This window comes from Rhinolophus sinicus, chromosome 18 (genome assembly GCF_057876585.1).
Source record: "Rhinolophus sinicus isolate RSI-liver-muscle chromosome 18, RSI-T2T, whole genome shotgun sequence".
Taxonomy (NCBI): Eukaryota; Metazoa; Chordata; class Mammalia; order Chiroptera; family Rhinolophidae; genus Rhinolophus; species Rhinolophus sinicus.
This window is the reverse complement of record NC_142518.1, coordinates 34063659-34077098: the sequence shown is the minus strand read 5'-3', so window position 1 is coordinate 34077098 and position 13440 is coordinate 34063659.

Below are 13440 nucleotides of genomic sequence, written 5' to 3'. Positions count from 1 at the left end.
CTCCCCTATCCACTCTACTCATCCTCTAATCTTCCTTCTTTCAATTAAATAGGAGCACCAATCACCAGTTGTTCATACCAAAACACTTAAGTGTCATTGCCAATTCTTCTTCTTCATCCAAACCATAAATTCAATACATCAGTATGTTCTGCAAGAGCTCCACTTTCAAAATATAGTCAGAATTCAACCATGTTTCACTGCATTGGCGTCCTAACCAGACTCCCTATTTCATCAAAAGACCCAAGGTCATGTTTTATAAACATGATTTATGTCATGTCACCCTATAGTTCAAAACTCCCCAGTGACTTCCTATCACATTTAAAATTCACTCTAAATGCCTTATTATAACGACAAGGCTTTACATGATTTGGCCCTTGCCTCATTTTCTTCCACTCTTGCTCTTATTCACTCTGCTCCAAGCACGGTGGCCTCCTTTCTTCATCATGAACATGCTAATCTAGCCCCCACCTCAAGGTTGTTCCCTCTGTCTAGAATGGTCTTCACCCAGACATTGCGTGACTCTTTCTTACTTCACCCATATCTTTGTTCATATGCCACTTTCTGCTGGGTACATTTTCTGATCATCCAATCTAAAATAGCATTTCTTCATTCTGGATCACCTTATGCTTTTTGATTTTTGTCATTGTACTTATCATCATCTGAAAGTATATTGTAAGTCTATTTATAAGATTCTTTGTCTCCTTAATGGATTTCAGCTTCATGAGAACTGGAACCTTGTCTGTTTTGTTTGCTACTCTATCTCCAAGGCCTTGGCACTGCTCAAAAATTACTTGTTGAATAAATGAATGAGTGAGATTGAAGAAAAATCTGAAAGTAATTTCTCAGATAGCTGGGAAAGTCAGAGGATGTTTCTGAAAATACAGTTATTCCTCAACTTGGTAAGAAAAGGCAGAGTTTTCTGCATTCAATAAGTGTATAATAAATACAGATTGAATAAGTAAATGGATAAAATGAAGCTGCCTTTATTTATCACATAGAACAAATATGGAATTCCTCTAGCCTGTTATTTTCTCTTGAGTCAAATCAGCAAATGTGTTTTCAAAATTAAGTTTTAATTGAAAAAGTCATAAATTTGGGGCAAACTGTTAAATACGTGAAAAAATTCTTCTGGGAAAAATAAAGAAGTGTCAAATATGATAAGTGGTATCATTTTTTTTTGAATGGGGAAAGATTGAGAAATATAATCTTTCTTTGAACACCTAGTCGATGACTCTTCATCCTTTCAAAAGTGTACATTAATTATAAGCTGTCAGTACAAACTCTTACAATAATAGTTTCTGTTTGAAATTAACCTTAAGTAGGATTAAAACTGATGTAACACGAATTTGTTGAGCTACTAGTGAATGTAGTTTCTACATGATTGCTAAGACATGCAAAGTTAATTAGAAAAATATTTTTAAATGAATGTCACATTTTATACTAAAGGAAGTAAATATTTCTTAATACTGTGAAATTTAAAATTTTGAGAAAATGAGATTTGACAGTAGAGTATATTATTTTATAGCAAGAACATAAGAAATTGAATTTAAAATATAACTGAAACAGTTCTGTTTCATTTTATTGAGAAAATTATTACTTTCTTTATAGTTATCATAGTATCAAAGACCCTGGATCTGTTTATAGCTGAGGCTAAGTTCACTATTTTCTTAGGTGTTCTCCAGCCAGGATTTGTCTGAAAACACAGAGCAATAATCTTTGAAATTTAAAGTAATGTCAGTTCAGTGTCTCAAATAACCTTCACACTGAGCCTCTTAAATTATTATTGTTATTATTATTATTATGATGATGATGATTAACCATAAAACAGATAAAGTAACTGAGGTTGTAAGAAGTTAATAGCTTTCACAAAATCGCAGAGCTAAAAGAACTTTCCAGGCTGGGGCAACTGTGGTGCAATGGAGTTAAGGATGCAAAAAAATGGAGCAACATTAGAGGAGCGGATAATCAGTTGGACTTGGTACCCTAGTGAGAGGTGCCAATGGGATATTTAAATGGTGATTTCTCAGGAATAAGTGGAAACTCTTGCTTTGAAGTTCGGAAAGTAGGCTAAGAACAGAAATTGACCTTGAGGTAACATTTGAACCATGAATTAGATAAATCACTCAGGTGGATGTTAGTGAAGAGATTGGGGCCATGAAAGAAAAGGATGCTAGGGTAGGAGTGGAGTCTATAACATGATGAAGACTAAAGGAAGAAAGATTCTTAAGGAAGATTTACTCATTTATGGCAGATACTACTGAGGTGTCCTGTGGGGTGAGGAAAAAGACCTTTGAAATTAAATGAACACTGGGGTCCTTACCTCTAACATGGAGCACCTCCAACAGTTTGGCAGAGTACTAAGTGATTATTTTAATAGCCCTATTCCTCATGTAACTAAGGAAGGGCTTACATTAAATATGCATATAGAAATAACTCATACAACTCGAAAACAAGCAATCCAATTAAAAAATGGGCAGAGGACCTGAACAGACACTTCTCCCCAAAATACAAACAAACGGCCAACAGGTATATGAAAAGATGCTCAATTTCACAGACTGTTAGGGAAATGCAAATCAAAACCACAATAAGATAACACCTCACACCTGTTAGAATGACCATCATCAACAAGACAAATAATAACAAGTGTTGGAGAGGCCCAGGAGACAAAGGAACCCTCATACACTGCTGGTGGGAATGTAAATTGGCACAGCAGCTATGGAGAACAGTATGGAGTTCCTCCAAAAATTAGGAATAGAATTATCATATGACCCAGCAATCTGTCTTCTGGGTATCTACCTCCAAAATTTGAAAAGATTTTTCCATAAAGACATATGTACCCTTACGTTCATTGCAGCATTATTCACGGTGACTAAGACATGGAAACAACTGAAGTGTCCTTTAACAGATGATTGGATAAAGAAGATGTGGTACATACATATATAAGGGAATACTATCAGCCATGAGAAAAAACTAAATCTTGCCTCTTGCAACAACATGGATGGATCTTGAGATGATTATGCTAAGCGAAATAAGTCAGATGGAAAAAGTCAAGAACCATATGATTTTAGTCATATGTGGGATGTAAAACTGAAAGCAGCAAACGAAAAAGACAAACAAACAAATAACAACTCATAGACACAGACAACAGTATGATGGTTACCAGAAGGAAAAGGAGGTAGGGAGGAGGTAGAAAAGGATAAAGGGAGTCAAATATTTGGTGATTTGACTTTGGGTGGTGAATACACAATGCAATATACAGATAATGTATTATAGAATTGTATACTTGAAACCTATATCACTTCATTAACCAATGTCACCCCAATAAAATTAATAAAAATTTTTTTAAAAGGAAGGGCTAATTTTAGAACTGTAATGAGAAAAGATGACACATTTTGTTAGAGGATTTTGCTTCTCCTTAACTATAAGTTCTTCAGACTGCTTTAAATCCTTGCATTTTTAATTTTGTGTATAAAATAAATTTTCATTATCTTTATGGAGTAACTCACAGACAGAAGAATGTATTTTAAAAGAAAAGGGCTAGATAAAAATCTTAGTTTTTCTATTACATTACACTAACAATTTTGCTCTTAAAGTGGTTTTTATAAAGTTCAAAAGTGCTTAAATTTATAGCTGAGAGCCTTTTTTCTTTTGTCATCTTTTTATGAACCAAAGATTGTCCTGATTTATGCCTTTGATGAGATATACAGTGTGTTGCAAGAAAAAGATGTCCTCTCAATGCTTTGAAGATGCTCATAAAATGGTGGAAAAGATGCCAAAAAATATTATTCACTAAAATTAGCACATATCTAGTAGTTCATTAGCTTGAATTTACATTATGAAATTATTTATTGAATTGATTAACTGGGTACTTTTATAATGGCTAAAGGCTGATTGTTAACTCTAAATGTTCTTTAGAATTGCCTGGGGGGGAGGTTTTGTTTTCATTTTTTTCCTGAAGCTGTCTCCTTAATCAGGTGATATTTTCATGGTGGGGAGAAGAGAGCCTGTTATGTTGTTGTTTTTAAAAATGGACTTTATTTTTTAGTTTGAGTTCACAGCAAAATTGCATGGGAAGTACAGAGAGTTCCCATATTTTCCCTGTCCCCACACATGCATAGCCTCCCCCAGTGTCAACATCCTGCACCAGAGTGGTACATTTGTTATAATTAATGAAACTACATTGACATCATTTTCATTCAAATTCCATAGTTTACATTAGAGTACACTCTTGGTGTTGTACATCTATGGGTTTGGACAAATGTATAATAAACATGTATCCATCATTATATGAGGTGTGATCAAAAACTACGGTGAATGTTTACATTTAAAAAAATATTGCAATAAAAGTCGCATTGCTATTAATCCCCGTCAAAATACTCCCCCCGCCTCGAACACAATTATCCCATTGTTCTTCCCACTTTCTGAAGCAGTTCTGGAAGTTCTCTTTCATGAGTGTCTTTAGTTGCACTGTTATGGCTGCCTCGGTGTCCTGAATCGATTCAAAACATTTACCTTTCATGGTCATTTTGACTTTGGGGAAGAGCCAGATCTGGTGAATAAGGTGGATGAGGACACACCATAATGTTATTACTGGACAGAAATTGCCACACCAGGAGCAATGTGTGACGCGGAGCCTTTCCTTTGTGATCAAAAGATATGGTGAATGCTGCTGCCTAGTGCCATCCAACGGAAAGGCAGGAATCGGTATTGAAAAATACGGGAATCAGTGCATCAAACCTTAGTAACAGTGTGTGACAAGTTTCAACTTGCTCAGTGCAGTCAGTTGGGTGTGGGCCATGGTTGAGAGAAGGTGTATTTACAGTGTTCTGTAAATCCTCCTCCATCATGACCATGCTCCCGTGTCACACATCGCTTTTTGTATAGGACATTTCTGTCAAATAAAAACATTACAGTGTGTCCTCATCCACCTTATTCACCGGACCTAGCACTGTGCTACTTCTGGCTTTTCCCCAAAGCAGACATGATTCAGGATATTGAAGCAGTCATCACAGCACAACTAAGGACACTCACAAAGGAGGACTTCCAGAACTGCTTCAGAAAGTGTCAAGAGCGATGGGATGTGTTCGAAGCGAGGTGAGTATTTTGAGAGGGATTAATAGCAATACGTTTTCTTACTGTAATAATTTTTTAAAATTCAAACATTCACCGTATTGTTTGATCACGCCTCATGGTATCATATAGAGCAGTTTCACTGCCTTAAAAATCCTCTGTGCTCTGTTGATTCATCCCTTCTCCACTCCCCTAACACTTGGCAACCACTGATCTTTTTACTGTCTCCATAGTTTTGCCTTTTTCAAGAATGTCATATAGCTGGAATCATATAGTATATAGCCTTTTCAGATTGGTTTCTTTCACTTTATCATAGGCATTTGTAAGAAAGTCAGCTTTATTGAGGTATAATTGACATATAAGATTGTAAATTAATATACATTTAAGATTCCTCCATGTCTTTTCATGGCTTGATAGCTCATTTATTTTTAGTGCTGAATAATATTTCATTGTCTGGTTGTGCCACAGTTTAGTTATCCATTAGTCTAGTGTAGGACATTTTGGTTGTTTCCAAGTTTTGGAATAAAGCTGCTATAAACATTCATTTGCAGGTTTTTGTGTGGATGTAAGTTTTTAACTCCTTTAGGAAAATACCAATGAGCACAATTGCTGGATCATGTGATTAGAATACTCTTAGTTTTGTAAGAAATTGACAACTTGTCTTCCCAAGTGTCTATACCATTCTCGCCCACAATAAATGAGAGTTCCTGTTGTTCCACATTCTTGCTAGTATTTGGTGTTGTCAGTGCTCTGGATTGTGTCGTTCTCATAGGTGTGTAGTGGTATACCATTATTGTTTTAATTTGCATTTCCCTGATGACATGATGGGGAGCATCTTTTCATATATTTATTTGTCACCTGTGTATCTTCTTTGGTGAGGTGTCTGCTCAGGTCTTTTGCCCATTTTTTAATCAGGTTGTTAATTTTCTTATTGCTGAATGTAAGACTTCTTTGTATATTTTGAATAAAAAGTCTTTTATCTGATGTGTCTTTTGTAAATATTTTTTTCCCCAGTTCGTGGTTTTTCTTTTCATTCTCTAAACATTGTTCCATGGAGCAAAAGTTTTAATTTTAATGAAGTCCAGCTTATCAATTAATTATTTAATGGACTGTGTCTTTGATACTGTAAGGGAAGCTTTATCAATTAACTAATTAATATTTCCCATATTTTTCAGCATTATTGAGATATGAACGTCATATAACATTGTTTAAGTTTTTGGGATATAATGTGTTGATTCAATACATTTATGTATTTTAAAATGATTACCATGATAGCATTAGCTAACACTTCCACCATGTCATATAATTACCATTTATTTTTTTGTAGGGAGAACATTTAAGATCTACTCTGTTTGCAACTTTCAAGTATATAATACAGTATTATTAACTATAATCACCATGCTATGCATTAGATCACCAGAAATTAATCTTATAACTGGAAGTTTGTACCATTTGACCAACTTCTTCCCAGTTTCCCCACGCCTAGCCCCTGGTAACAAACACTTTACTTTCTGTTTCTAAGAGTTCAGCTTTTTTAGATTCCACATATGAGTGAGATCATACAGTATTTGTCTTTTCCCATCTGACTTATTTCAGTTAGCATAATGCCCTCAAGTTTCATCCATGTTGTCCCAAAAGACAAGATTTCCTTCTTTCTCATAGCTGACCAATATTCCATTATCCATTCATCCATTATCCACATCTTATTTATCCATTCCTTCATTGATGGATACTTAGATTGTTTCCATATCTTGGCTATTATGAATAATGCTACAATGAACATGGGAGTAAAGATACCTCTTTGAAATCCTGTTTTCATTTCCTTTGGATAAGTATCCAGAAGTGGGATTGCTGGATCATATTGTAGTCCTATTTTTAATTTTTGAGGGATCAAGGGGAGTTTTTTAAAATACCAAATGCGTAGTCCACCCCTAAAGAACCTGTTTAAGTTATCCTGAACAAGGCCTGGCCATCAGCATTTTAAAGCTCTCTAGTCAATTATAAAGTTTAGGAGCACAGGTCTAATGCCATCATTCCCTGTCTCTAGTTTTAGGCAACAGCTTTCTATGGTTAAAAAGCAAAAACAAACTATTATTTCTATGTCTGGTGACAACCCATTCTTCTGATTTTCCTCCTACCTCCCTGAGCTCTTCTTTTCAGTCTTATTCATTATAGGTGAGCTCCAGGGCTCCATCCTAGTTTCTCATCTTTAGCCAAATTCTCTTTCTTGATGATCTTAATCAGCTACATAGCTTTAAATACCCTCCACAGGTTGAAAACCTCCAAATGTATAGCTCCTGGTCTGAAATTGCCCCTGAAATTCAGGCTTGTATATCACCCCATCTTCTCTATATTTCATCTTGCATGTCTTATAAGAATGTCAAAGTTAAGAAACTGTGGTACATTTATACAATGGAGTATTACGCAGCCATAAAGAAGAAAGAAATCTTACCATTTGCAACAACATGGATGGACCTAGAGAACATTATGTTAAGTGAAATAAGTCAGAAAGAGAAAGACAAATACCATATGATTTCACTTATATGCGGAATCCAAAGAAAAGAATAAGTGAATGAACTAATCAGAAACAGTTTTGGAAACATGGAGGAAAAACAGACGGTTGCTAGAGGGGCGGGGGGGTGGGGATAAGGGGAAGGTGAGAGGTTTTGGGAACGTACAGAGGGATAGTGGATGGGGGGAGGGGGGTTCACACAGTGTGAGGGATATAAATGATAAACGTCTAAGTTTTGCTTTGTCTTGTGCACCTCAAACTAATTAAAAAAATAAATAAATAAATAAAAATTAAAAAAAAAAAAAAAAAAAAGAATGTCAAAGTTAACTTGTTCCAAACTAAGTTTAATGATTCCAGCCCCACCCCTCACCAAACTTGTGTTTCTCTCAGTCCACTTGGGGAATCATCCTGAATTTTTCTCTTTTTGTCATCTACCATATCCAATTCAGAAGCAAGTCTTGTATATTCTATTCCCAAAATACAAACAAAATCTGTCCACTGCACTACAACTTTAGAGCAAGCGACTGCCTTCTCTTGCCTGGGAGACTTCAGCAACATCTCTCCTTCCACACTTTGTCCCCTCCCACCACCTCATCTACCCATGATCTATCTCTTCACATGAGCCAGAGTGAACTTCTAAATATATAAATCACTGCTTTAAACCCACCTATGAATTCCCATCCAATTGTAAACAACACTATATTAGTTTCCTAGGGCTATGATATTAAAGTACCCAAAACTGGATGGTTTAAAAAATTTATTGCCTCACAGTTTTGGAGACCAGACGTCTGAAATCAAGGTATCAGCAAGGCCATGCTTTCTCTGATGACTATAGGAGAGAATCCTTCCTGTTCTCTTCTAGCTTTTGTTGTTTGTCAGCAAACTCTGTGGCTTATTGATGTATCACTCCAGTCACATGACTGTCTTCTCTGTGTCTTCACATTGTCTTTCCTCAGCAAATGTCTGTCTCTGTTTCTAAAATTCCCCTTTTTATAAGAACACCAGTCATATCAGACTAGGGCCCAGCCTAATGACCTCATTTTAATTTGGTTATCTCTGTAAAGAACCTATTTACAAGTAAGGTTGCATTCTGAGGTACTGGAGATTAGGACTCAACATATCTTTCTTGAAAGGGATACAATTCAACCAGTAACAAAACCCCAAACTTCCTACATTGGCCAATAAAGCTTTATGTGGTATATAAGGCCCCTGTTTTCATCTCTGACCACATCTCCTACCACCCTTGCCCTTTCATTCTGTTCCAGCCATCTTGGCATCCATGCTTAAGAAGTTTGCTCTTAGCATTTAAATTCAGATGTTACCTCTACAGAAAGACTAACTCTGGTCACCCTATTAACTCAGCCCTCTTCCTACACTATATTAATCACTTTCTCATTAATGTTGCATTTTCATCATAGCATTTGTCACATTCTGTAGTCTTCTGATGTATATATTATCTCTCTCACTGAGGCAGATACTAGTTATCTACCAATTACTATTCATCCTCTTTTACCAGTAAAAATTTGACTGTGTCTAGTCTGCCATGTACCCAGCCCAAGGGCATGGGTCATGATCAGGCCAGGCCAGTCATAGAAATGTTTCCCTTTGCAGAGATTACTGTTGAGGTGGGAATATGGTTCTGGTCAATAGGATGCAAGGGGAAGCCCTTGGGGTTTCTGAAAAGATTTTCCTCTTGATAGAAGTAGATAAAAAGCAAGCTTTTGTCTCCTTCCCTCTTGACATCTGAATTTTGATGTGATTTCTAGAGTTCCACCAGCTATCTTGTGTCCATGAATTGACCTGCCAGAGAAAAACAGAAGCCGACAATGTTGAGCACGATGGAAGTGGAAGGAATTTAAGTTTTTAATAATACCATGGCCACTGTACCAACCCTAGAGCTATTTACTTCCTGAAGAAGCACCATAAATGTACTCATGTTTTAAGCCATTGATACTCAAGTTTTTGTTATTTGCCTTGAAAGTGTCTTTACTGATCTCTTCCTCCGTCATTACCATTGTCTGTCTTATCCAATGCTAGAACCCCTGGGATAAGAATATCTGGCAGGTAGGAGGCACTGAAAGAATATTTGTTGAATGAATGTACGGATGAGTGAAAGTATCTATTTGCATCCTTGCCATGGTACCTATCTTTGCTCCTCTGCCTCAGTCTTATTCTTTCACTTGCATAGTCTCAGACTGCCTTTCCACTCTCCTTTTTAACCTCATCTGGACCCAGCTCCTAGCCTGTCTCCTCCTCTGCTCACCACATCCTCCAGGCTCACCATAGCATACATTTAGTCCCAGCCAAATGTCTGACTGTGTGTCCCTCCAAAAAACTCATATGCATCTTCAGGTTCCCACTCTATGGCTTTAAATCCCAGACCCAGTGGAGTTCTCCTGAATGCACCACCTTTGATCTTATTGTAAATTTTGTTTTTCTTGTGACCCTATCACATTCTATCTTGCTGTGTGTTCTCTTAAGTTAACATTTCTCTCTTCATTACACAATCACAAGCATCTTCAGAACTATGTCCATGTACTACTTTTATTTGTATTCTCTACAAATAACAGAGCATTACTATAAAAGCACTGCTCAGTGAATTTTTGTTGAATGAGGGCAGCATGGTATAGTGGCTAAGCCATGGCCTTTTGGAGATGGGAAAGACAGAACTCATATCTATTTGCTTTCTGTGTCAACCACAGGGAAATCACTTATCCTTTCAGAGCCTCAGTTTCTCCACCTATAAAATAGAGAATAATAGTATCTACCTTATAGGATTATTGTGTATCCCTCTGAAAGAGATTATGCATATACAATATTTGGCACAGAGCCCAGCAGAGAGTACTCACCCATTAAATAGTTGTTATTGTCATTAGTAGGTATTTTTAATAAATACTATCATATTCATGAAGATGGTAAAGATTAGTATTCTCACAGATAATTATAAACCATACTTAGCAGACTATTCTGGTATGTTGGGATTTCACACACACACACACACACACACACACACACACACACACACCTATCTGTATCCATGTAGATATAATATCAAATGTTATTGCTTTTAGTGAGTATCTTGATAAATAAAACACAGAGGGTGCCCCAAAAAATGTATACACATTTTAAGAAAGGAAAAAAAAACTATTAAAATTGTAATACTCAATATATACCAAGAACAAAAGATGAATACTAGTCACATTTGACTTCTGCATTTACAAAAGGTGCTCAGAGTGGTTACCATCAGCGTCCAGATACTTCTGATTACTGCGAACTACTACTTGAGCAACGTTGACCAAAGTGTCCGCTTGTATACATTTTTTGGCACCTCGATATATATATATATATATATATAATGGATCTTGTTATATATTCACATGGAAATTCTCCACTTTCAAAATGTTATAGCAGAGACTATAGCAGAGTGACAGTGAATCTGAAACCCGTTTGTTTGGGAAAGTAACTAAGAGGAAGTAGAGGCTACATTTCCAATTGCATGTTAATGATGTTAGTTTGCCTAACATTGGAAAATGCAATGTTCTGGCCAGAACTACTGGTTACCAACCTCAAAAACTGTCTCTAGCTAATTAAAGCAAAAAGTAATTTATTGGCAGGATCTTGGTGGGTGTGGTGATGGGGGCAGTCCACAGAACCACCAGGAAAGCTGGAAACCCAGTCTCATAAAATGGTGGCCAACATGAATGCAGTCAAAAAGACCAGATTGGTTACAGTGCTGTCATGGATGGACCCTGTATCCCCAGATAACCTGCTGTCACATGGCTGGGCTCTGTTGACCTCGGTGCTGGGTGCTACAATCTCTGGGCTCTCTATTCCAGTGTGACCATAGTGAATAACCTCTGACTGTCTTCATGTGTTGGCCACTCCTCCTGGCTGGCACATCTGGTGACCCAGGCTTGGTCAAACCTGGCCCTCCAGCTGCCCTGAGAAAGGGAGAGAAAACATTTGCTCCCTTCAGGTTCTGCAGGGAAGAGGCAGGTCCTGCCTCCTACCTGCCTTGGGTATTACACATCCATCCAGGAGTGTTTGGATGTTGTATGACTCTTATAAATATCCACTACAGCCACCAAGAAAGAGAGAGGCAACCTGGAAACAGTACCAGAAATAAAATACTCAGGCGTGGTCCCTGGAAGAATTTCCCATCCAGATAACAGACATCTCCTTCTCCAAATTCTTCCCACCCCAAATGCATATGAAGTAACAGCAGGAGTATTTTCATCACTTTTCATGTAGATAGAAATTTAAAGAGAACCCTTATTTCTCAGCAACATTAATAACGACCAGTAAAGCAACTACACTTGGCACAGTGACCTTTCCAAAAAGCATGGTGATGTGCTAAAAAGAGTTGCTGTTGCCAGATACCTATTGATAGGCTCAGGAACTGGTCCTCTGAAGCCCAACTGGTGGAGACAAAGCTTCCCTCTTGAAAGGGGCAGCAGATGGTATTCTTCGCCACCTCTGATAGAATAATGGCTGGAGACAGCAGTGGGGCTCCATCTGGGAGAGAGTTTGTCTGTGGCCAAGCAGTCAATGTGTTTGCAATCTTTACACTTTCTGTGGTGTTCTTCCAGAAGCACAGATTATAGAAGGCTGGAAAATTCCAACCAGGAAGAACCACACCTTTTCATGTTACTTCAGAGCAGGTAGAGTGACTCTGAGAACCCAAAGGCAAAAGATACCAGGGCAGAGTGTGAGCATATGTTGAGAAAGTCACAAATTATTTAGTAGGAGAAATGAAAAGGTGGATGGACATCAAGTTCTGATATTTGAAAATGTTGGTAGCCAAAGAGTTTATTCTCTCTCCCAATCTGACTCACAATATTGAGCCAGAAAATGTGTTCATGACTGTTTCTATGGCTCTTACTCAGCTATAAGTCATTTCCCCTTTCAGATTATTTCCATTTTTAAGGCCCAACTTCCACTTGCTTTTTGATCTTCTGCTTTTAAGATAGTTAGCCAGTATCATCATCAGCCAAGCGCCAGCTGTTTTTTTCAAGGCTTTGTACTTGTCATTTATCCTTTATCCTTGTAGGTGGATTCTGTTTGTGACTGGTTGGTCCCAAGTAGACAGGGATTTCCTGGTAGAGCAAAAGAAAAGGAACTTCTTATCATAGGGTAGATGTAAACCTGTAAATTTCAAGACATCCCCTATAAACATCAGTGAATGGAGTAAAGGTTCTGTGGAAAAGTAACAATGTGATTATCAATCTATTAATGAATAATAAGTGATGTGATACAGTTGAACATGACAGCTTCAGCATCAACAATTATATGGAGCTCCCAAGAGAAAGTTCTTCTTAAGTGTTATGATACATTTATTGTTCTGTGAAATATCATTTTTAATATGCTCAGTTTAATTCTTCATTAGTGTTAATAAAAAAATTATTCTGGGACTGGGTCCATCTGACATAAAATTTTATAAATGGTTCAATGGTTCTTTATGTTTTCCACAAAAATTGCTGATAGTTTTCTGTCTTAATTTTAAGCTTTTTAAGGGCAAGAATTATGAAATATTTCCCTTTGTATTCCCATAGCTCATAACTATTATTCAGCTAATAAGTGCTTAGCTCACACACATAGTCACACTTGCCATTTTTCTACTAGTTATGGTGTGGTGGGTTGGCCTTACCTGTTAGTCTCACACTCACATATCTCAAGGAGTCAAGCCTTACACTTTCTTGTTTCTAAATCAGATCTAAAGTTTTATTCTAAATGATGCAGATGAAGGCACTTATTAAAGTGCCATTGTGGATTTAATCATGGATACACTGCTAAAAATCATTTAATGGATGAACAACTTAGAAAAGAACTCTCACCACCCACACACATTGTGATAAAAA